Here is a 23583-nt window from a genome sequence, read left to right on the forward strand (position 1 = left end):
AGTCATCCGTCTGTGAGGAGGCCTCTGCGCTAACGATGCCTGCTGGGGCTCGGAAAGGGACACTTATGAGATGAAGGTCAGCGGCACTCTAACCCAGAGCTCCGCAGTGGATCAGATGGCGTCCATTTTAGATGTGCGCTGTGCTCTGAATTTTAAAAAACCGGCCCTCGCAGCTGCCCATATTTCTTTGTAATTAGGATCCGGTGAACTAAAAGCGTCAATACCAAGTTTCAGAGATGGACATTGATTGATGCTTCTAATGGCCTTGGTGGCTAACACCGTTTTGTCTGACATTTGACAGGGATTGGAAAGAAGCAGTAAGGAGAAGCCAATCCGTGCGAGAGATGCTGTTTTGTACAAATGTCATCGCGTCAATCGGCACAAAGGCGAGTTTCATATGAAGTGGGCAGCAGAACTCCGCTCCTGATGCTCGTCGATTTTTAAGTGCTCTGTACTGCTGCTGTGCCCTCCAGTTATTCACACCCGTGGAGAAAAAATAAATATTGTAAAAAAAAATTTTTTTTAAGTAAGTTTATAAGAGTTTTTATTCTAATTTTAAAGCATGGCGAATGTTCTACTTTAATAATGGCACAATGACATCGACCAAAGTAACTTTTATTTATAAGTTATAAAGAACTTTCCGTTTTTTCATTTTATGAAATAAATCTCCTTCGACAATCTTTTTTCTTGCGATGGTTCTTTGTCTTTCTGTGGTAATGGGATAACGTGTGGATTTTACACGTGATACCTCACTTTTATGAAACGGGAAACCATGGGAGTCGACAATCCCAAAGATTGAGCTTTCAATAATTACATGTTGATACAGTTATTTTTGTTGGATTTTGTTTAAAAGAACTACCATGGGTGTGAATAACATAACTGACATCTTTTGGGAACAACTTTTACATGTTAATATGTAAATTGGATTACGAATTAATATGGCATGACCATCTGATCAAATTTGTTTGCGTGTGCTTAGTACGTCAAAAAATGAGTGGCGAATCGTAATCATGCTGAAGAGTGTTGACTGGACGTTAAAAGTCTGTTTTTTTTGCACTGATGCTACATGTGATCTCAAAGTGTTGATCTTGGTTCCCAAAGTGTCGTCAATTAAGTGGAACCTAATTCACAGGGGAGAGGTGTGCATATTAGAACCGGATTATGTTATTGATCACTGAAGCTGTACATTCCATTAAAAATCTCCCATTTAAATGATTCCCTAGCTGCATCCAGTAATTAAAGGCAGTTACACTGACAGAGAAGTGCATAGAGGAACCTAGTTACAGAATCTGTGGAAATATTTGTCAGCGTGACCTGTCTCTCTCCATGTCAGGCTCTTGCGTCTTAGAAGAACGAGAGTGAGATCTGTAAGCACTGGTTGAACAATGGGCTACTGTTGAAAACCGTTTATGCCATTGCAAGTTCAGTCTGTGGATCAGATGCTATTCCAAAAATGCGTTTGAACTATACGATAAGCTGTTTTCCAGGCAGGTCTGAAACGTTTCCCGTTTCACAAAAGTTTATAAAGAACGTTCATCTTCCAAGATACAGTAGGTTGTATGCAATGACCTTTGGCTATAACTTGCAATCTCCTTAATAACACCCAGGGAATTTAATGCTTATGTATGGAACTTGCAGAAAATGGGTAGGTGAATAATGTTTTGCTGATCAAGTAATGGTCATTTGAGAAAATGAAGCAATGTAATTATACAATGCTGTTAAGGAAATTAAGTCATAATTCAAATACATGAATCAAGCTCTGTGTGTGCAATGTGCATTGTGTCTATGGCAGTGTCTGCTTTTTGAAATATATCTTTGAAAATGTACTGTAACAATGATCCCTGCTGTGGCACATTTTCAGATGTGGTTCCTTACACTCACTGCTGTCTACTCGTCTGAAAAATGCCAAAAAGAAAATATAAATGATGGACAGGGTCTTTTTTAAACGTAATAGTCATAATATATATTGTTCTTTCTAAACTAATAAACTGAGTGTCTAGAGATTTGGATAAAAAAATTGTTTGCATAATTTTGATGAGCGATTATGAGTTATTTTCAGAATGTAGTACAAAAAAATAGAACACTTGTAACTTATACTGTAATTTATTTGTGCAGCCAAATGTGTCTAATGTCTCATTGCATTATCTCATAACTCAATTCTAGTGGTTTATCACAAAATTGCAGCTGTTCAAAATGTGTTTTACAAGACGTACTAGCTGCACAGACACTTGTTTTTCAAGTTGCCTTGATATTTTGCCATGGATTAAAATAACTTTTACTTAGTGGCACAATGACCCCACACTCAGGTCAGCTCAACCCTGCTGGTATTTCCTCTGGATAGACATGGCCTGTTCATAATTTGGTTATTATGAATACATTTTACGGTCCAGGCTAATTCTTTTTTGGCATCAACTTATTTTTTCTGGCACTGTAAATAAACAGCAGTTGCCCGTGCATTACTTAGATTTCAACCAAATTCTTTCCTTGAATGAAGTGTGTTTATATTGTCACTACAACAACTAATAATTGGGCTAGCAAGCTTACAGTTTCTGAAATTAAGCAAGAGTCTTTGCGTTGGCCACCACGCATGGAAAGGAATGTTCACGGAGGATGCTGTTTTTTTTGGGATTTTCGCTGTCCAGACAGATAGGCTGAACTGCATTTTGACAAGGTGCCAGAGAACTTAATATTTTATTTAACCTTTATTTAGCCAGGTAGGTCGACTGAGAACTCCCGTTGTATCTCACAATGATGACCTGGCGCATCGAAGTGGGTCGGAGTGCTGGGGATTTGCGTAGCTGATGAGACGTAGAGGGGGTAGGACAGGCGGCCAAAATCTAGTGAGCCAATTTCATGGGAATTTGACCAGGACACCAGGATTAATGGCCAGAGCCAGTAAGGACTTTGGTTTAATGTCTCAAAGGACTGCACCTTCTATCTATAGCACCGGTGCCAACATCATTGCACTGGAGCATTGGTTTTTCAGTTTGGTTCAAAGGGAAGAGTCTGCCCTACAGGTCCATCATCCGTCTTCCCCCACCGACTTTCTTATGACCCATCCCAGTACTAATCAAGCTCATACCTCCTTAGTTTTGGATAGGACCGCAATATTATTAATCAAAAACGGTAATATTATATATTTTTCCCCCAATTAATCACACTGCACTCATACTTGAAGTCATAGTTCTTAAAGTACATCCCAAACTCATTTTTATTAGTGTAATCACGCTCAACAAATTTATTGGGGCAAAAATACAGTATAATTAGCAAATATAATAGAAATTAAATAGATGTTTTACGTTAAAAAGGTCAGGTTTGTTTCGGCAAGGTAATTGTGGAATGTATTCAAAGATTTCACAGATTTTGTGAAAGTGGGCTTTTTCTTTTTTCTTAAATCTCTCATGGAAAAGCCCATTTCTTAGAACAGAGGTATAGAAAGTCCCAAGTAAAACAGCCTAATATTCCTTTCAGTGAATACGGCAACCAAACCAATAAGTTCGATTCCCCAGCAAGACCTGCGCACAGGATTCGCATCTTATCACTAAGAATATAAATGGGAAGTTGGTTTGGAGCACAAGATTTAACCTGCTTGGCTGCTTATGTTCCCCACAGTCATAAAACTCTCGTGGTGCGCGCTTTTTCACTTCTGCATATCCTCTGCTCTTTTGCAGAGATCGAGAAGAAGGGGGCCGCTCGTCAGAGAAGGATCCAGCTGAACTAGGTAAAGTAGATGAAGCCGGTTTCTGTTACCAAATCTGTCTACCGGAATTTTCTTCCTTGTTTGTAGCGCAAAGTGTGTAACCGTGACCGTCCACCCACATGAACCATAAAAGGGCGCTGTGGTCCAGCCAAATCAAGCTTAGCAGGGGTTGATTTTGGGCAACGGGGGCCAGTGAACTGTCAGCTAGAATGAACCATAGGCCAGAAATACTTCAGGGAATCATTATTCTTTGAGACAAAAAAAAAAAAAAGAACTGGCGTCACAAATTTTGAACATGTCTGCATCTTAAGATGAACATTTGTATTGTTTCCTTTGTCTGGCTGAGTCACTGTGTTTGCGTTAGCAGCCGGACCCCAGCACCGCACCTGCTACGCAATGCTGTTTCACATTCTCCCGGTGAACACAGCCCTCCCTCGGGAATGAGGGGATGTTTATACAGCGTTGACCTTCAAGTGCTGTTTTCATTGCTTGTGCGCGCTTAAAGGTAGAAAGGTCACCGGTGTTTCCGGCGTTAAATTAATTTCAAGAGGCATTACAGCGCACGCTGTTACCGGGCCCAGGAACGCCAGTGTCTCCATCTTTCGCAGTTTATCATAACAGCTTGAAAAAAAAGGTCCGCGGATTATGCTGTTCCAGAGTACTTGCCTGTTCTGCATGATGGTTAATGGGCTTGAAAATGCTTTGGTTGAACTGCCAGTAGTGAGTACTTGGTCTCTTACAGTGATGCACAGCTATGTATCATCTGTCTGTGGATCGGTTTATATTGCTTCCAAACTGCTTGCTTATAGATTGCTGAAGGTATAGCGCAGTTATTTGCCACAATGTGCAAGTACAGCATAATTTGTAGTCTGTGTACTGTTCCTTATTTGTGTGTGCGAATGTGCATGTGTGTGTGTTTGGGTGTGTGTCTGTGTGGTTGGGTATGGGTGTGGGTGTGTGTGTGTGTGTGCATGTGTGTTTGTGTGTGTGTGGCAAAAAGTTCTGCTCAATAAAATGAACACAGTATGCAGTTTACAGTTGGTGGTCTGTTTTCCAGAACTAGCTCCTATTTCATTTTCTTTAACTGTCACTCAGCGTCCAAAAAAAAGAAAACTAATATTTGCATTCAGCCAGCAGAGTCAGACATTGTTAATGGTTACAATGCTTTCAGTTTGTTATTCAGGTACACTGATGGGAAATGGGCTGCTGTTGATTAGCAGGCTAATGGAGGGACATCAGTACATCACCGTGTACAGATCATCAGCGGCGGGCTGCGCTTTGGGTCTATTGTGCGTTCTGTGACAGGGTGGAAGTAATGCCGCAGCTTCAGGAACTCGGACAGGCGCATAAACCGGTCACGGAGAAGTGTAATTATGAAAGATTAGAAATGCTCTGTAATGGGCTTCTCTGCACGATTTAAGGATTGTTGATTTGGTTTTTTTCTTCATATGGTATTACTTTCCTTCAGCTCAGCTCTTTCATTTGCCTCTTCCCGTGTAGTACGATTATAGGGCAGTGTTGTCAGACAGCGTCACTTGCATTCTACTACACGCAAGCAATAGGAAGAAGTACCTTTTGCATCGAAAGGGTTAAAGTTTCGCCACAGTACTCTGGCTGAGCTGTTTTTTTTGGAATTGTCGTTAAGTCTTAACTGGCTTCCCATTGAAATTGTCATAACCAGCCTTGGGGCCATCACGCACCAGGGAGGAAACTTGCCTACTTATGAGTCGCTTTGCAGAATGGAGATGGCCTCTCTGTGATGATCATTTACAGTTCAGTATAGAAATGTACAAATGTTCTAGAAAACCCACTTTTTTTGACATTAGCCTGGGATTTACATCAAAATGGCTGCTTAGAACCAAAGCGCAATGGAGCCAGTGCTGCAAAATACTTTGTCCAAAAGAGAATGCCGTGCTTTAAGGACATGTACCATAAATGCTTGTCTCCATACATTGCAATTACACTCAGTAAGACAGACCAAATGAGCTTGGAGATAATTTCATTTGAAGCGTATAATGGGTGATGTAATGATGGATTGAGGCTGTTTGACTTGTAGGACCCTACCAATGCAATCCTGATTAATGACCCCTGCCTCTGTCCTTCAGAAACAAATATGTAAATACAATCAGCCCAGCACAGAAAAGATTAAAAAGGTCATTGCGTTTGGAAATGTGTTCTGAGGTGAGGCATTCTTTAAGTCCGTATAATCATCATTTAAATCAATTAATTTAATTTAGTTAAGACAGTTTAAATACCCTCGCAGATGATAAATTACAATTAAGAAAGTAAATGTAATTATTGCATGTTTTATCTGATTACTGGTTGCTTTCTTCTGAATTGTATACTAAACAAGATGGTATTTTTGTGCTACTGTTCAGAGTCTACATCTTTACGATAATTGCTTAATTTTATTCCAATTTTCAGATGAATGAGATCTAGGCAGGCATTTCTTAATTTGTCATTCTGTATGTGATTGAAGATTGGCTCAAAACTACCACTGCTTTATTTGCGTCGTGTGCTGAATACACACAGAATAGAGAGAGGACACTGTGTGACACTGGTCCTCCATTACGGCTCTAACCCACTGAATGGAACCGCCAGAGCTGGGAAATTAATGACCCCGCTCACCCTTGGGCCCTTCATGTTTTAATTTGTCTGTCAGTGTCGCCTATCAATTACACCTGCATTAAGGAAGGTAATTAAGGAGATAAAGCTTAAACAATGGCCTTTTGAATAACGCCTGTGCCTTTTTAAAAGGGGGGGGGGAACTGTGGATGAGAAATGTGTTGATGCTGAAGTGTTGCTTACTCTGCTCTGATAGAATGTTTCATGCCTAATAGACTTCTGGCAGATTCACCGTCCCTGAAGCCAAATTCAATTTTTGCGTGAGATTGAGACGGCTGAATGTTCTATGAATGCCGTGTAAATAGCGCGCCGCGCCCGATGCTCTCTCTCCGTCTCCAGGCAGGCTGTAATTTTGTGTATTTTCAGTTTCCGCGTTTCCCGGCTGCACATCTTCGGAACGGAAAGTTTTCGCAGTTAGCGGTTTAGCGAGGAGGGTCAAGATTTCGATTCTCATTTTTTTCCGGCATGAGCGATGAAACCAATAACCTAAATCGTGCAAAAATGAAAGAGCGGCTGCCTGCTGTGAATTCTCCTTTATGGGGGGAAAAAAAGCAAAGGATATTAATTTTACTTCTGGGTAAAAATAAAAATAAAAAAATTTTTAAATCCCAGGCAATTGCATTGTTGACCTTTGAGACAGGCGCGCGTTGAGGATGCCTTGTACGCGGAGATAATCCGCCTTGGTGGTACTGTACCCTGACAGGATCCCACTGCAGTCGGATGAGATAAGGACAGGCGCATCTCGCTGTAATCTGGCATCGCTCCGCTCGCACTTACAGCGCGAGCAGGGAGATAAAAGCCTTGTTTCTTAAAAGCGATCATGTGTTGCGTAATGTCACTACGCCCCAGGGCAAGAAACTTGTATTTTTTATCAGATTACATATAAACCACATCAGATTAGTTATGCATAATGTGAAGGGTGAGAGTTCTGCCTTCCAACACTGGAGGGAAAGCCGCACACAAACGGGTTTGCATTTGGAAGGAATTAAATCTTTTTTTTTTTTGTCTTTTGTCCAAACAGAGCTTTACAGTATGCATTGACTGAAGTGATTACATATTTGTCTAACAATGATAAATGATGGTAATCACAAATCATGCCTTAGAGCTGCAGTAACTTTTTTTTTTTTAGAAAGATATCCGGGAACGGTCATGCTTAATTGGTAGCAAAAATGGAAAGAGTTGTTGTGAAAGAAATCCAGCACCATGCTCGGCATTGTGTTTATAATCTCAAATTCTGCCTTCTACAACCAAGGATTTGGCCTGAATTCTTGTTTTCAAAAGGAAGTGGTTCACGACGTGAAGCCAAGCAAAACGTGTCTCTTTCTCTGTAGGCGGGGCCAACAGGTGTTATGATTTTCAAAATGTTTTCACAACATTGCGACCGATGAGAAAATTGCCTGCTGCAGGTTTAAGCGTAGTTTCCTTTTAATCTCGTTCCATAAAGCCATCCAGTTCCCAAAAAGGCTGATCTAGAGTCCATTAAAAGGCGTTAAATTTGCTGAGGAAGGAATGGTTATATAGTTCAATCAACTGAAACTAGTGAATGGAGAGAGGAATAATATTCACTGGGCATCTCTTCATCTTGGCCAACTTATTGTGTTGCCGTTTGTTTTAGGTTTATGTTATCCTATGCTGTGTTCTCCTGCACAACTTTATAATCAGATGGTAAATTGAGCTTCTCCATTTTATCCATTATCTCTACCTGCTTATCCTGGGCAGGGTCGTGGGTATGGAAAGGCTGCAGCCTATCCCATCATGCATTGGGCGATAAACAGGAATACACCCTGGACAGGCTGCCAATCTATCATAGATTAGAGCCACTCGCTCAGTGAAAAATGTTTGTTTGTTTATGTTATCTGAAGTGTTTTTCCTGCCATGTTAATTTGCTTGGGTGCAGTCATAAGGCCTTATGGCAGAATACAAATGCAATAAGCAAACGCTATCACAGAGCAGAAGCCATTTTGTTATTTTAATGTCATGATCACATATGGCACAATAGGAAAGTATTTTTTTTTGGTTTCATTCAAGGGTGGGCAGTTCCATTCCTGGAGCACCGGGGTGTATGTTTCCAGTAATTTCCCACCTAAATTAGCTGTTTACACCAACACCGGTTTAACCATAGCTTAGATCACAGTAAAATCCATAAACGGACGTATTCCATACGTGGACACGTTCATAATCTACAATTGCCATTCACACTTATCAACAAACATACCCAAAATATTAATAAATAAGCAATTGGCTCAATAAGTTCCTTTGCAGGAATTGACAGGAAATACAGAAATAGATACAGCCCTTCATGTCCTGTTCCTGGTTTCATCAGTTGAAGTTATGAATGATTGCATCATGCATCTATGCCTTCCTGCTGCTGAACTGCTCATTACCGGCAAAGGTTGTTCATTTCTACACTGTTGCTTTATGAAGTTAAGATGTATGCTGGATTTAATAGACAGACTACTTAGGCCCAAAATGTAGCGATGGTTTGCTATGAACACCTGGTGGAAGACTCCGGAAGAATTTGAACCCCCACCACTGAGAGGAGGTTGAGGACATGGAGTCTGAATGGACCTTGTTCAAAACCTCTATTGTGGAAGCGGCTGCTAGGAGCTTTGGACAAAAGCTGTTTGGTGCATGTCCGGGCGACAACCCAAGGACCCGTTGGTGGACTCCAGCGGTGAGGGAGGCTGTCAAGCTGAAGAAGGAGGTGTTCCGGGGCTGGCTGGTTGGTGCGGTGGACTCCTGATTCAGCAGACAGGTACCAGCTGGAGAAAACGGCCACAGCTGCCGCAGCTGCAGAGGCGAAGGCGAGGGCATGGGAGGAGTTCAGAGAGGCCTTGGAGAAGGACTTTCGATCGGCCCCAAAGTGGTTCTGGAAAACCATTCGGCACCTCAGGAGGGGAAAGCGGGACACCATCCAGGCTGTTCTTAAAAGGACTGGTGAAACTCAGACCTCAACTGGGGATATAAGGTGGAAGGAACACTTTGAGGAACTTCTAAATCTGACAGTCCCGCCCTCCATTCTGGAGACAGAGCTGGAACAGTCTGGAGGATCCAGAACCCTTCTCTGTCGTTGGGGAGAGAGACATCTGGGCTGCTGTGCTTCCTCATGTTGCCACCGCGAACCTGACTTGGACTAAGTAGTTAGAAAATGGATAGATAGATGGATGAATGGATGGACGGATGGACGGATGGATAAAATTCATAGATGCTGCTGTTATACAGTGAGGATAGGATCTCTGTAAAGATTCAGTTAATTAATATGGTTCTGCATGTGATCATCTGAGGGAGAAATTAAACAAAGCATGTAAACTTTTCTTTGTTTCAGTCTAATGTTGTAGGTCAGCTGTGTAAAGATGTATAGTGGTATTTACTTTCATTTTTTACAAATATAATTATTAGCTTGTTTGGTTAATTCTACGATTACAAATGGGCCTTCTGTACCCTTTCGTATTCTGAGACTAATAAAACTGATGTTTGCAACTTCTGTACTTTTCCGTGGATTGGAGCATCTGTCGCAGGACTGTAATGTGATGCAATTAAGAAAGAATTTTTTAAAAATGAGAAATTTCAGATTTTTTTTCAGGTTTTACTCCATGCTACGCCGTTCTGAAATTCAGACGCACAGCTGCAGCTTATGGTTTTGCTATTTTCCAGAGTCCCAAACAATTTACAGGAGCATGTTCATCAAATTGAAAATCGACTTCAGCGCCAGGTCTTGCTACTTCATTTACCACCTGTCGTTTTTCACCATCGGTTTCATGTATCATTTCCATGGAATGGAAAGTGACAGCTTTGTGTAGCTCTTTGTATGTTACAAGGCACCGTAATAGCACTGAGCATAAATCATTGTTTTCTCCATTGTCTCAGGGCATAAAAATAATATTGATTTCACTGTTAACATTTTTACCTTTGGCGTCCCTCTCGATATGGAAGAGTAAATATTAATTGCAGTTATCTTTACAAGATGTGAGATTTGCATTTTTGCTCATGATAATATTCTTTTTCAGATCTTTCACACACACACACACACACACACACTCACTCTCTTATGCGTGCGCGCACACACACTCAGGTAGTTACTGATGTGGAACCCCCACCTGGCATGTATCCTTAAATCATACAGCTTCACAATTCACATTGACGGTATAAAGGAAGATGCAGTATTTCAGCAGACCTGCATGTCTGCCAGCTTACCCTGGTCTTTTTCATATTCTGGCAGAGGCATCAGAAAGCTGAGCTCAAGGTCTCAGTGGGGTAGAGTGGAAAGCGCTCCTCTGCCAGTGCCTTGCCTCCCAGTGCTGTGAGGTTGACGGTGCTTTGACCTTGGAGCAGCAGGCTTGCTGTGTTTCCCCACACCTCTCTGGCCGTTCTGCACAGGACTGTGCTCGTGTGTGGCCCCTCCCACCCCAGAGTCACAGGGCTGTGCTCGTGTGTGGCCCCTCCCACCCCAGAGTCACAGAGCTGTGCTCGTGTGTGGCCCCTCCCACCCCAGAGTCACAGGGCTGCGCTCGTGTGTGGCCCCTCCCACCCCAGAGTCACAGGGCTGCGCTCGTGTGTGGCCCCTCCCACCCCAGTCACAGGGCTGCGCTCGTGTGTGGCCCCTCCCACCGCAGAGTCACAGGGCTGTGCTCATAGGTGGTCCCGCCCCCTGGCTCCTCTGGCCACCCGTCTGCACACAGTAGCATATTCAGCCGTATTTCAACTCTGTTAATTAGTTCATATAAATAAAATGGTACATACACAAGCACTTCCAGTCAGTGTGCATTAATTGCATTAGTGATATTGGTGATGACATGCACGAATGGATGTGAATTTCTGAAAATGTGTTTAAATAAGTACAGTATGGATTGCATGAACTCGCAGTTGATTTAACACTAAAAATTTGACTGTACAGCCGCTCATATACTGTAGAAGCTGGGCTGGTGCAGAAAATGCGATGTTTGCTTTTGTGATAATGTACATGTACAACTAAATGGAAATTGAAAACATGAAAAATAGGTTTTTAAAATGGGAAAGATTCAAAAGGACAATAGATTTTCAGAATTAAAGAGTTCATCTGAGTCTCATTGCATTTCAATGTGAGTTGAGCATCGTGCTTGGTGTTTGAGAAAAGTGTGGTCTTTCACTGACATCAGGGAGTACACACAGCATGAGGGCTCCTGTAATTGAAATAGATACGAAGCTGAATCCAAAAGCAAGCCAGCTTTCACGGTCATAAAGGACATCCTGACAAAAGATGGAGATGTCACATTAAAAGCATCCACACCTCAAAATGAGTCGAGATGTGGTGACAGAACTCCGTATGGGGGAGGATATGACTTTGTGTCATTAATGAGATGGATAAAGGAGCCTGAAATGGGGACTGAAAATAGGTAGGAGCAAACAAAGCTTCCAGGAGGGACATTGCTGAACGAGTTAAGACCTCATCAAACAATGTGCATCACCATATTAATTTTGCATGCATCTTTTTTTCATCACTGAGCAACAAGTAAAAGCTCTTTGTGTGTATGTGTGTGTGTGTGTGAGCATGTGTGTGTGGGGTGCTGGTGATGCAGTGTGTGTGTGTGTGGTATTGTGAGTGCATGTGTGTACATGTGCGTGTGTGTGCATGTGTACGTGTGTGCGTATGTGTGTATGCGTGAGTGCATGTGTGTGTGTGCGCGAGTGCGTGTGCATTTGCATGTTTGTGTGCGTGTGTGAGTGTGTGTGTGTGAGTGCATGTGTGTACATGTGCGTGTGTGCGCATGTGTACGTGTGTGCGTGTATGCGTGAGTGCATGTGTGTGAGTGCGTGCGTGTGTGTATGCCTGTGAGAGTGTATGTGCATGCATGCCTGCATGGCCAAGCTGTCCAAGATGGCTCCTGTTTTGCCCTTGAGCAAAGTGCTTTACTAATTTTGTTTTGGTTAAAAATATAGCTGCATTAAATGAGGTTACAAAAAGTCACATCGTAAGCATAACGGCTTGCCCTCCAAATAATACATAAAGTCATGCATGAAACATTGCAGCTCAGAACAGAAGCAGTGTCAGTATGCTGGAGCCTTCATGTTTATTTGATAAACTTGTCATGAAACACTTTGTTACTGACAATGATCTCCTCTGCTTTTGTTTTATACAAGCATAGCCCCACTGTTGGCCATGAAAGTCAGAAATGATGGCGGTAAATGTTATCTAATCCTGTGGTTCAGTAAAAAATTTCAGAGCCATATTTTTCCCCCTGAGTGCCAGCTAATTATTGATTTATTGCAGAATGTACCTCCTAGTTGGATTTGTTAGGTCTCACCACTTTTATGCAAGTCATGTGACTCAGTATGATGGAAGATGGGCACAGGTTCTCTCATTTGAGTTTCTCCTCATTATTTAAACTAAATGAGTTTAAAAACTCAAAGTTAAGCAACAATGTGGGAAGGCTGACCTGGAGAAATAGAGCTGTAGGAGCTGTTTGATATCACTGTTTTCACCTTTGTGGTTAATGACACAGACCAGTGTACTGCAGGACTGAATGTGAATGTGTGTTACATCTTGTAAGTATGCTATAATTTGCAGAGAAACTCAAAATAAGTTGGAATATGGCTCACGATCAGATCGATGATACAGTATATAAGCTTGCCATTGAATTACGGTAAATAAAGTGAAATTGACTGTTATATCGTATTAGTTTCATATCAACTTCATATTTTGTTTTACCATTTGTAAAAATACTTTCACATATATTGTCAAAGGATACTTATTGTATGCCGCTTTGGATAAAAGCATCTGCCAAATAAATGTAACGTAATGATGCTTGGACAGGAAGCGTTTCTCAAATACTAGCAATTGCATTCACCATTGCTGTCACCTCTCATTTCAATAGTACATTTTCAAGGGAAAGGGTTACTCACAGATACACTCCATAAGTGGCACTTGCACATTTGATAAACTTATTCGACCTTGTTAGTCATGTACTGATTCCAGGTCACAGCTAGCATGTTGGGCTGCGTTGTGTATTTCACAGAAGCTTAATGAGCGGTGTTCCGACATTCACGGAACTGTCTCTCTTCGTCCTACCGTGCGAGATTGTAGCCTTTCAAGCACGACGTGTGAGAAATCCATTTTATGAAAGCGTGTGAGATGAAGGCCTGCCAGAATGCTGACAGAAAAAAAAAATGAATATAAAATCTTCCGGAGATCGGCACTTGTGCATTAAAGGAGTTGGGCCTCCGTGGAAAAAGTGCACGGGAGCAGATATCGCGATAAAGAAGCAGGCTGTGGCTTTGTCTGATTTCAGAACGCATGAATTGGAGCAGTCCGATAGCAAGCTCAGTTTTGACGGGAGCGTGATTTTGTGAATGCTCCTCAGTCTCACCCAGGTCCTCGAGCGGGCAGCTGAATTAGCAGCAGGTTGTGTCGATGTGCAGGAGTTTGCTTGAGTGAGTGAGTGAGTGAGTTCTTATGGGGGAGCGTGTATGGTCAGGGAACATAGAACTGCTGGCCCTGGGGTCAGTGTGAATATTAGCGCTCGAGAGAAAAGGCTTGGGTCAGTAAGTTGGATCATTTTGGTGGTGCCAATCATGTTTTGAAGCAGTCGTTTATGAGAGGATTTGTCCCAGTGACTAATCATGGAATCAGTGCGTTGAGCCTGTGTGCTCCATTGAATTGAGTCTGATTTGGTTTCCCTGAAGGAATCTGGGCATCGTTCTTGGCAGCACCACGACTTGTGCCCTGGGCAGTTCTGATAAAGGCCAGCTATTCTTTTTGCTGCTCCTTATGTCATCTGCGGTCTTTCATTTCATGCAGCATTTACTTTGTCAGCAATGCTGTGCTATATTTGTTGTATAAGGAGAGCATCATGTTGCATCGCTGTGGAAGATTCACGTGCGGTGTCTATAGCATTTCCTCTGCTGAAGCCTCTGGTGCAACAGGAGTAAATTTTCACCTTCTTTTGGATCCATTAGCCACCGGATGCATTAACAGGAACGCGTCCAATGTTCTCTGACCTCAGATTACTTATGTGCCCTGACTTCTATAGTTCTTATTTAGCTTCATGCTAATGCTCAGACTCAGACCCACGCTTTGAGAATGGCTGATCTCGAATATCACTGTCGTGCCGTGTTCATCAACATGATGGAATGTCTGCCATGGCTTTTCCGTCACATGTATTTGTGGGCTCGCCTCCCTTGTGTTCATACATGTATGAACCTTTCTACTTTTGTACTTTTGATTTTATGCAATTGACATTCAAGCATGAACTTTTGAATGAGAAAGGGGGAAAAAAGGTTGCCTTTATTGCACCGGTCTTCCTTTCAACTTGGGTTGTGTTAAAGAAAAAATAAACCTAGCAGTTTACCGCCTCCTCTGCTGAAAACGTGTGTTGCTGGGTCACGCGGGTCCTTGCTACGCTGTCACTTGATTGACACGACGCATTAATTTTATCTCTGGTTCCTTGGTGCAATCGGAGCTTTATCTTTTTCTATTTCCACACTAGCATTTTGGCTGGATAGTGTTAAAACTATGGTGATCTTCAGTGCCTCTCTTCAAATTGTCCAAGAAAGTGCTTTTCTGTTTTTAATGGACTGATTTTACTTTATTGTAAATTACCCATCAGGATCAAAATTCTTTTTAGTCACATTTCGCAAAATTGTATGCCTTCCATTTTAATTGAAAACAAAATCATTATAAAATCGCACTGTATGTAGATCTCAAAAGCCATCCCGAATGTTTAACTTTTGTTCTAAGGAAATGTACCTAAGGTAGTCTGTGTTGTTTTGCTGTCTTGTGGACATAATGAACAGATTTGTCAAATATCAATTTGGTCAGAAGTTGGTCAAATTCTGTCATGTAATTCAACATTTAAAACTGTGATATGTATTGGAATATATTCAAACTTATGCTTTTTTTTTTTAGAAGGAATATTCAGACTTCATTTTGGGCCAGGGTTAAAAGCCCTTGTGTGCACCACTTGGCAGGGCAGGTAGTTTCTCTCTGACGGTTATTCTGCACCGGCACTGGCTGCTCTAAGCAGGCAGGTAATGAGACGATCCCGGGTTAGAGCTGATCTTGGCTCTCCAGGCTCTGATATGGCAGCTGGTGCCAGGAGCAGTCTCACCCTCTCCTGTTTACATTGACCGGGGCTGCGAATTCACGGGATTCGTTGTAAGATCTTGTTAGCCTGCAGTGGGAAAACACAGCTGTGAGGCTTCAGGTACTGGAACCTTAAATACCTTTACCTTCCGTGCAAAGGCGTTCTCCTGCTTTCTTTCTGCTGCTCTGCTCTGTTTCTCCCCATTCAGACTCCGGTTATAGGCACTGTCCTGGATGTGGATGCCTGCATCACAGGCTCGGCTGTTGTAATTCGGTTTATGCGTACAGTAAGTGCTCGAATTAGCAGAGATGGCAGTGGCATTGACCAAAGGTAATCCGTCTGTGGGCATCTGTTTATTGGTGGAGGTAAAGAAATAAGCAGTGAATTCATTCGTAATCACGTCAGAACGATGCTCGACAGCCTCTTAAATAGCCCCTAATTGGATGATGTGCTTCGGAACGTACCTTATTTTGAACATTTGTCATCTGTGTACGTACTCTGCGTATTTCATCTATAACAATGTCTTACTCGTAATGTGTGTGCGTGGGTGCACCTGTGTGTGTGTGTGTGTGTGCGTGTGTGTGTCTCTTAATCTGACATAAAGAGAATGTCTATTCAAGGTTGTTCTTGTCTGAGGCTTACTGTAGGTCAGGCATATAATGTGTTGTTTGTGCTGAGAAAGGTTACTCTGCTGTTTTCAAAAGCTGTTTTCTCTGAAAGAGAAAGCTTTCAGCTTCGAAAGGGGCCTCTAAGTGATGGTGTCACAAGCCAGTTTCTCTGCTAGGTTTTCAGTTCCACTTCAAGGCTTTATTTAAGAACCTAACAACAGTATGAGACAAAGTTCTAAATTCTTCATGTGCTCAAAGACTATTATCTTGTAAGAAACCTATCGCTCCTGGGAAGTAGTTATACCATATAGAGAACAGGGCTGAAATAGTCTAACCAACATAGGTAGGCTTGTTTTTATTATTATTGTTATTGAATTATTGTTAATCATTTTAGAAATAAAAAATAATAATAACTTATCAGAGGTGCAGTGGATTGCACTGTCACCTCACAGCAAGAAGGTCCCGGGGTTTGAGTCCCGGACCGGACCTTTCTGTGCAGAGTTTGCATATTCTCTCCGGGTACTCTGGTTTCCTCCCACACATGCAGGTAGGCTAACTGGAGACTCTAAATTGCCCGTAGGTATGAGTGTGTGAGTGAATGGTGTGTGTGCCCTGCGATAGATTGGCGGTCTGGGTGTATTCCTGCGTCTCACCCAATGCACACTGGGATAGGCTCCAGCACCTCCCCCCCACCCCCTATATAGAGTGAATACAGTATGAGTGTCGTTTTAAAGAGTGTTTATTACTTTAAAAATGTCAGTTGTTTGTATATAGCCTTGTCTCTGAAGCTACTGATTATGCCATAGCAGGATAGTGATGTGGATCACAATGCAGATCATGTCACCCACTCCCCTTGAAAAACACTTTCTGTTCTGTTAAATCATATTAAAATTATGAAGAACTGGAGGTTTTTTTTTTGCAGAAACTTGAGAGAAATTGAAGGGGCCCTTCTGTTTGATTGTGTGGCATCTGGCTGAAATAAACTAAGAAAAAATATGCAGTATAACTGATTTGAATCAGATGTAATCAGATGCTGTGGAATATGAACTCTGATTAAACAATCACACAGTAACACTTGTGTAAGAGCAGTAGTCAGACTTAATAACAAATCCTGTAAATTAATACAAGGTTTTAAAAGGAAAACCCGAACTCTTAAATTTCCTGGTGTGATATCGCTTGATAAGATTTTAAAATTAGCTGCATCTCAACAGCAGATTATGTATTTCCAAAGTCCCTTTGTACAAAAAAAGTGTTCATTGTTGTCCTCGGTGGCACCAGACCTAGAACGATAATTATGAAAAGAATATCAAAGTCTAACGACTGCAGTAATGTGGTATGAGTTCACGCAGAGAAGGCTGCTGTGTAGCTGCTCTCCTTCTGTGTGGCTGTGTTTTAGAAACTTTAATCTTTTGTACTTCACTGTGTTTTACCATTTCCTTTGTTGAAGGTGATGTGAGGACAAACAGCTGCGTGACTCTTTATGAAACGTTATGTTTGCTGCCTCAGTATGAACAGAATATGAGACTTAAGCTTACTGTAAGAATCTCACAGAAGAAAACTAATTGATTGCAACCACAGTGGGACTCAATGATTTGTTTGTAAATGTAGTATAATTTTGTTATGTATGGCATAGCCTATGTAAAAAAAAAAAAATTTTTTTAAATCACTTGTGTCAGTGGGCCAAGCCGATTATTGGCACTATAACTAAATTGTGCTTTTAAAAAAAAAAAAACAGCCTTTGATTTCAAAGCACTGATCACCTATTAAAGCCCTAGCATCTGACCCTAGGCAGATTACTGTAATGGGTTCAGAGCATCTTTATTAAGGCTTAACTGGCTTTTTACTCAATCTCAATACCGCATTAATTTCTTCATCTGTCCGTATTCTCTGAAGAAGGCCGAGAGGAGATGGATGGGCCAATTTCCTTATTTGAATTGCAGCTCTTGCGGGTGTTAAGAGGGGCAGAGTCGCAGGCTTAGATGAGAGACCGCCGGAGCTGGCTGTTTCATCCAGGGACCAATGCGGGCCACTTCACTTCAGAGCGTTACACGCTAAGATCGACAAAATGCCGTATTCTTCCAAGACCTTACAGAGGGCCAATTTCATTAAGTAAATCCAAAATAAAATGATATGTCCAAGTCTCGGCATTAAGGCTAGAGAATGCCATTGACACTTGTACAAACGTTGTTTTATGAGGATTCTCATGCTGGGGACATTGATTACATAGATTATTTTTCTTAGAGTATGAAATTATGCTGGTGTCGTATGCAATGCCTCTCATCAGACCACTTTTGGAGTATTGTGTCTCATTCTGGATTCCACACATAATTAAGAGAAAGAAGTATGAAGAATAGAACCTAAATGTGTTCCAAATTTAGTTCAGCAAACGGAGAACTAAGCAAGGATTTGGTTAAGTTTCTTACATTCATAACCGGGTTTAACTCTTAACCAACAAAAGCATTTGTGGTGAGTTGTGTCACTGATTTCAAGAGGCATGTTTTTTTTTTTTTTTTTTACACAAAGTACTTGCTGTGGAACAGTTAACCAGGTCATGTGATTGAGTCAAAGGCCAATGAGGTGTGAAGTCCCAGTATGACATAGTGCTGGATACTGTATATGGCAGATAATCAGCCTAGATAGGCTAAATAGCCTGTTCCATCATATATCACAGGCCTCAGTAAGCCTTATCCATAAGAAAGTGTTTCCATACGAAAATAATAAATTGTAGTCTGTAGTTTGAAACACTGGTACCCTTTAGTGAAATCTATAAGATTTGCACTCGAGCTTAAATCACAGCTTGTGCATATTATTCTGATGAAGCTGATGAAAGATTAAACACTTTGAGATTGAGTCTCGCATGTGCTTCAAATCAGTTGAGTCTTCAGTTTGATCTTGACATCTTTCATTTAGAATTCTTTTTCTACATGTTTTTCACGTCATTTTTTTGGATATGAGATTTGAATTTTAACTGGCGTAAAGACTAGTTGCTCAAAATTTTCCCATTAATTAATAAAAAATATTTTACTTTATTTTCGGCTAAAACAAGCTGTGTGCTTCAAGGTTAAATTATTTGACCACTGTTATTCCTTTACAGACAGCAAAAAAGGATGCTGTACTTGTATTTAAGAATTGCTCGCGTTATTGCGTTTAATTTAAAATGGCGATATTTCTCTCCTCCCGTTTCTCCATCTCAGATCAGATTCGGTGGTTGCTGAACCGTGGTGCGAGGTACTCGGTATTAGGAAGGAACAAATAGCACTGTTTCAGTTCAGCCGAAAAGCCCGTCCACTATTCGCTGAATCCACGGTTCGGTGCGGTGTTGCCTGAAGGTAACGATGTCTGTGAAATGTGTTGGCTGCCGTAGCCGGTCGTTTCTCTGATTTGTTGATTTGAAGCAATTAGAATTTGGCACGGCCGGGGAGCGGAGCCAGACTGTTCAAACGAAGGCGAGAGCAGCCGTGTGTTTTGGTGCTCCTTTCGCCTGCTTTTTGTTTCTGAAACACGAAGAAACAAGCGAAGCCTAACCTGGGACCAAACCACTCTTTTTTTTTTTTTTTTTGGCATTGGCAGAACGATAGTTGGCAGCCCCGCTACCCGCCGAAGTCTTCTCGAACCGTGCGGCCGTACGCGCGCTCATTCATCGCGATAGCGCCGTTCGAGGAGCGTCGCGCGAAGAGCCCTCCGTCACCACGACGACTTGGCCCGCGTTCCAGCGGTGCGGCGACTGGCCGGCGCAGCATAAATTAGGCGCGGCTGCGGGGCAGATTAAAGCCTCCCCGCTGGCGTAGTCGCGGCAGGACGCTTTTTGTTACGCGCCGGAATTGGAGACGGGCGCCATTATGCGCCGTGGTGAAAGAACTCTCTGAGCTCCCGCTGCGAGCCCAGCGGTCTGACCACTTTTTGCATTTAGTCATCGGTTTCAAAATAGTGCCCAATTGAGGCTTTCTTTTTTCTTTTCAGAAGTGCCTGCTTCTCGTAAACAATCTGTTTTGCTGACTTATCTTTGCGTCTTAGGTGTGGCCGTCTGCCAGATTTCTACTTCTCTGCTCTCTCAAAATTCTTGGGAGGAATTCGGCTTTCTCGAGCTATTTGTCACGCTTTGTTCCTCAGTATCCAGCCCCTCCTGCAGGTGCACTTTGTCTCGTCAGCCTGGCGGAACAAAAGAATGCCTAAAAAAGACAAACTGTGAACGTTGGATAAATGTATTCTATTCATGATTACCCATCCTATGCACAAGCTGTGATTTAAGACTCTGCAGCAACATCTTTTGGTCAAGAAACAGGATGAGATCAGCATCTCACATTAATGCAGCTATATAGAGAGCTAAAAATATGCTTTAAAAGTTCTAGGATCCATTTTTTTTAGTTCATAATATTTGCATGTCAAGGTCATGCTAAGGATTTAATCCGAGATCCATTTCTTTGTCTCTAGCATAGATCATCTCTGGTCTCATTTGAAATACTTTGTAGTAGAATGGTAGACACGGGTTGGCTGTGGCGTCTCTACAGTCATCAGAGCACTCAAGCAGACAAGGAAGGAATGATAGACAGTGAGTTACCTTTTCTTCTCATCACAAAGGAGGTAATCACAGGCATGGTCTTGTATGTCATTTTCATATTGAAAGAGAATTTATTTGGAATTGCATCTGTGCTTGTTTCTATGGCCCTCTCATGCCAGAACTGATCATTTGGCATCTTCTCATCCTCATTTCTCATCTGACTTTATTCCTGTTATTAGGACTCATGTCATCTTCCTTTTGACAAAATTGAATGGTTTTGCTCAATTTATATATACCCTTCTATCACTCAGAGCCTATTGCTACCTCGGTCATATATTCAGCATCGTTCTATATTCAAGGCCATGCCCAATTCAGCCTAATCTATTTTCACAGACGGCAACAAACTTCCTTGGCATTCTTTCACTTTTCACATGTGGTACGGTGTTCAGGCTAAGGTGTTCAGAGCCCAGCCACTGATTGTTATGGCGTTGGTCCTTGTCTACACCCAGCATAATCATGAAATTATCTACTTTATTAAAAACTTAACTTTATTTGGCTCAAATTTGGCGCATTCATTGTTCTTAGATGCATATGAAATAATTTTCTTCTGAAGAAGTCAGAAACCGCACCCACTATAGTTACTAAATTTAGTATTTTTTTTTTTTTTACAAAGGACCCTTTGGCTGCATTCAGCACTTGTATCAGATTTGGAGGTATGGTGTCTTTATATACGCTATAGGGTCCAACGATATTGTGATAAATTGATATTTTTCTATATGAAGCTCATATCGATACTGACAATATGACTATTTCACTTTTATTGAAATATTGAATACAGCATTAATATTTTGCAACAATTCTTCAATTAAAAATGTTTTTTGTAAATTAACAATGTTAACGCGCTACGGTATCATCCCCAGTCCCAAACTGATAACAAACTGAGGTTTGGTGGCACATGTTTTTTGTACATAGCTAACTAAACAACTAACTAGCCCTTGTTTGCTAGCCAACAACCAGACTTTTGATAGTTTACAGACTTTAATGTTACTCACCATACCACACACTTACATATGGTCAGAAGCAATCATATGCACCGTAACATGACAAAGCACAACTTAACCAGCTGTATGGTTAACAGAGCACATTCATGAGAGCCAAAGTATTTTATAGGCTACCAGGTGGGTGAGTGTTACCTCTGAGGGCGTTCAGAGGGTACGTCCCATCAATATTTAATAAACCAATATTCAGTCAAAATTCACAGGGTGTGTCAGACTTAAGTTGTGCTCGAGTCTGAATATGATATGATTTTGAGTCAGATACATAAAATGTGCTTGTTTGCATTCCACTGTCCAAGTCAGGATTCCCTCTATGTTATGAAATCTCATGTCACATCATTGTTTTTTTTAACATTTCTGGTAACTGAAGAAGTGGGAGAGGGAACGTTACAATAAAAGAATAAAAAAGCCAATAGTTATTACAAACCACGTATAGTTACGATGCCATGCCACATGCCATGGTTCATCATAAAATATTGAATGTACAGTATTCAATTATTTAGGTATTTTCCATCAATATGTTGATAGCAAAAAAATAACAAGATTGCTGGACCCGAGTCTTCCACACGGTCTGGAGTGGGAGATGTTTTGTGGTCTGTTAACCATTTGCTTGCTGCAGTTTGAGGTGTGCTTGGGTGGAATCATCATCTGGTCCAACGATCCAGCCATCTGGGCACAAAGCATTACTTTCATTATTTTGAACATTGCCTAAGCTCATTATTTATGTAATTTGTAGGCAGTGTCTGGATGTGCTTGAAATACATTCAAGTCCCCTATTTAAAATCACAACAAAGCTGATCGTATTGATTTTACCTTATTTTTGCCAGTGTCCCTTCATTTGTCTCATATTTGGTCCACGTTTAATGGATGGTCTTAATAGATGTAATAGATGTTCTCTTGTGTATCATTCGTACATTTGGGAATGGTTGTTTAGCTTTTAGGTCTGTGGTTGCCTGCAGCCTCTTGTGTTTGGGGAGGGGGGGGGGACGGGGTGCTGTCATTCCCAGGTTTGTTTTCATACTTTGTACAGCCTAGCTTGAGTACAGCAATGATTTTTTTATGCTGAATCATTGCTGGACCGAAATGTTATTGATACAGCTCATATATCTTGGCAGCTGGCCGGCACTAGTTTATTTCTGTTTACTAAAGCATTTCCCAGCTAGATTCACTCGAGAGGTTTGACTTATTAAAAAATGTTTTCAGGGAATTCTGTAAAAGCGGCATGGGTATCATTTAAAAAATATTGTAGATAACATGTAATTAAGGGCGGCACGAGGGTGTAGTTAGAATCCCGGGCGGGGCCCTTCCGTGTGGAGTTTACATGTTCTCCCCGTGTCCGCGTGGGTTTCCTCTAAGTACCCCGGTTTCCTCCCACAGTCCAAAGTCTAGGTTAAATTAATTAGAGAGTTTAAATTTCCCCTAGGTATGAGTGTGTGTGACTGCGAGTGAATGCGATGGACTGGGGAACTGTCCACGGTGTATTCCTGCCTCTCACCCAGTGCATGCTGGGATAGGCTCCAGCACCCCCGCAACCCAGACCAGGAATAAACGGACATAGATAACGGGTGGATGGATGACCATGTAATTACAGATCCACTGGCTTTACTCAGCTTACCGCTCAAGAATAGTTCCTGAGGCATCTCTCATATTTTAGGACGTTTGTGTCGATGAGGCTTCCAGCACCTGGTTCCTCCTGCCAAAAAGTCCATATTCAAAATCCCCTCATTAATATATCACATCTCTGCATATCCCTAATTAACCGGCTTAGAAAGATGATTTGTTTTCTTATTAAGCTGATATTCAACAGCATGCTCTGTTCAGCTGGTGAATGAAAATTTGAGTGTCTCCCCACAGTATAGATACAGCAGTGGCTATTAAGCTGTTAAGAATGATTAAGTGCAAATGCAATGGAAGCAGACGTGACACCTTGACAGTAATTTCTAGAGAACATGCTCACATGGAATGGGTAGCACGTATTGATTTTTAATGAGTAATACAATTCTCATCAACTATACTTGCCTGTCTGCAACTTATGGGT

At 41.6% G+C, this 23583-nt stretch overlaps 1 protein-coding gene across 5 annotated transcripts in view; it reads left to right on the forward strand.

The window, feature by feature from the left end:
• The window catches only part of LOC135240336 (beta-1,3-galactosyltransferase 1), an 87716-nt gene that overhangs the window by 41738 nt on the left and 22395 nt on the right, over window positions 1-23583 (forward strand). For 3 of the 5 annotated variants that reach the window (XR_010325647.1, XR_010325648.1, XR_010325645.1), the window contains one exon: window positions 302-520. The gene's annotated coding sequence lies outside the window, so the exon portion shown is untranslated. Of the gene's footprint in view, window positions 1-301; window positions 521-3671; window positions 3722-23583 lie in introns of those variants that run through there. The other 2 variants (XM_064309686.1, XM_064309684.1) reach the window with 1 other exon arrangement.

This window comes from Anguilla rostrata, chromosome 15 (genome assembly GCF_018555375.3).
Source record: "Anguilla rostrata isolate EN2019 chromosome 15, ASM1855537v3, whole genome shotgun sequence".
Taxonomy (NCBI): domain Eukaryota; kingdom Metazoa; phylum Chordata; class Actinopteri; order Anguilliformes; family Anguillidae; genus Anguilla; species Anguilla rostrata.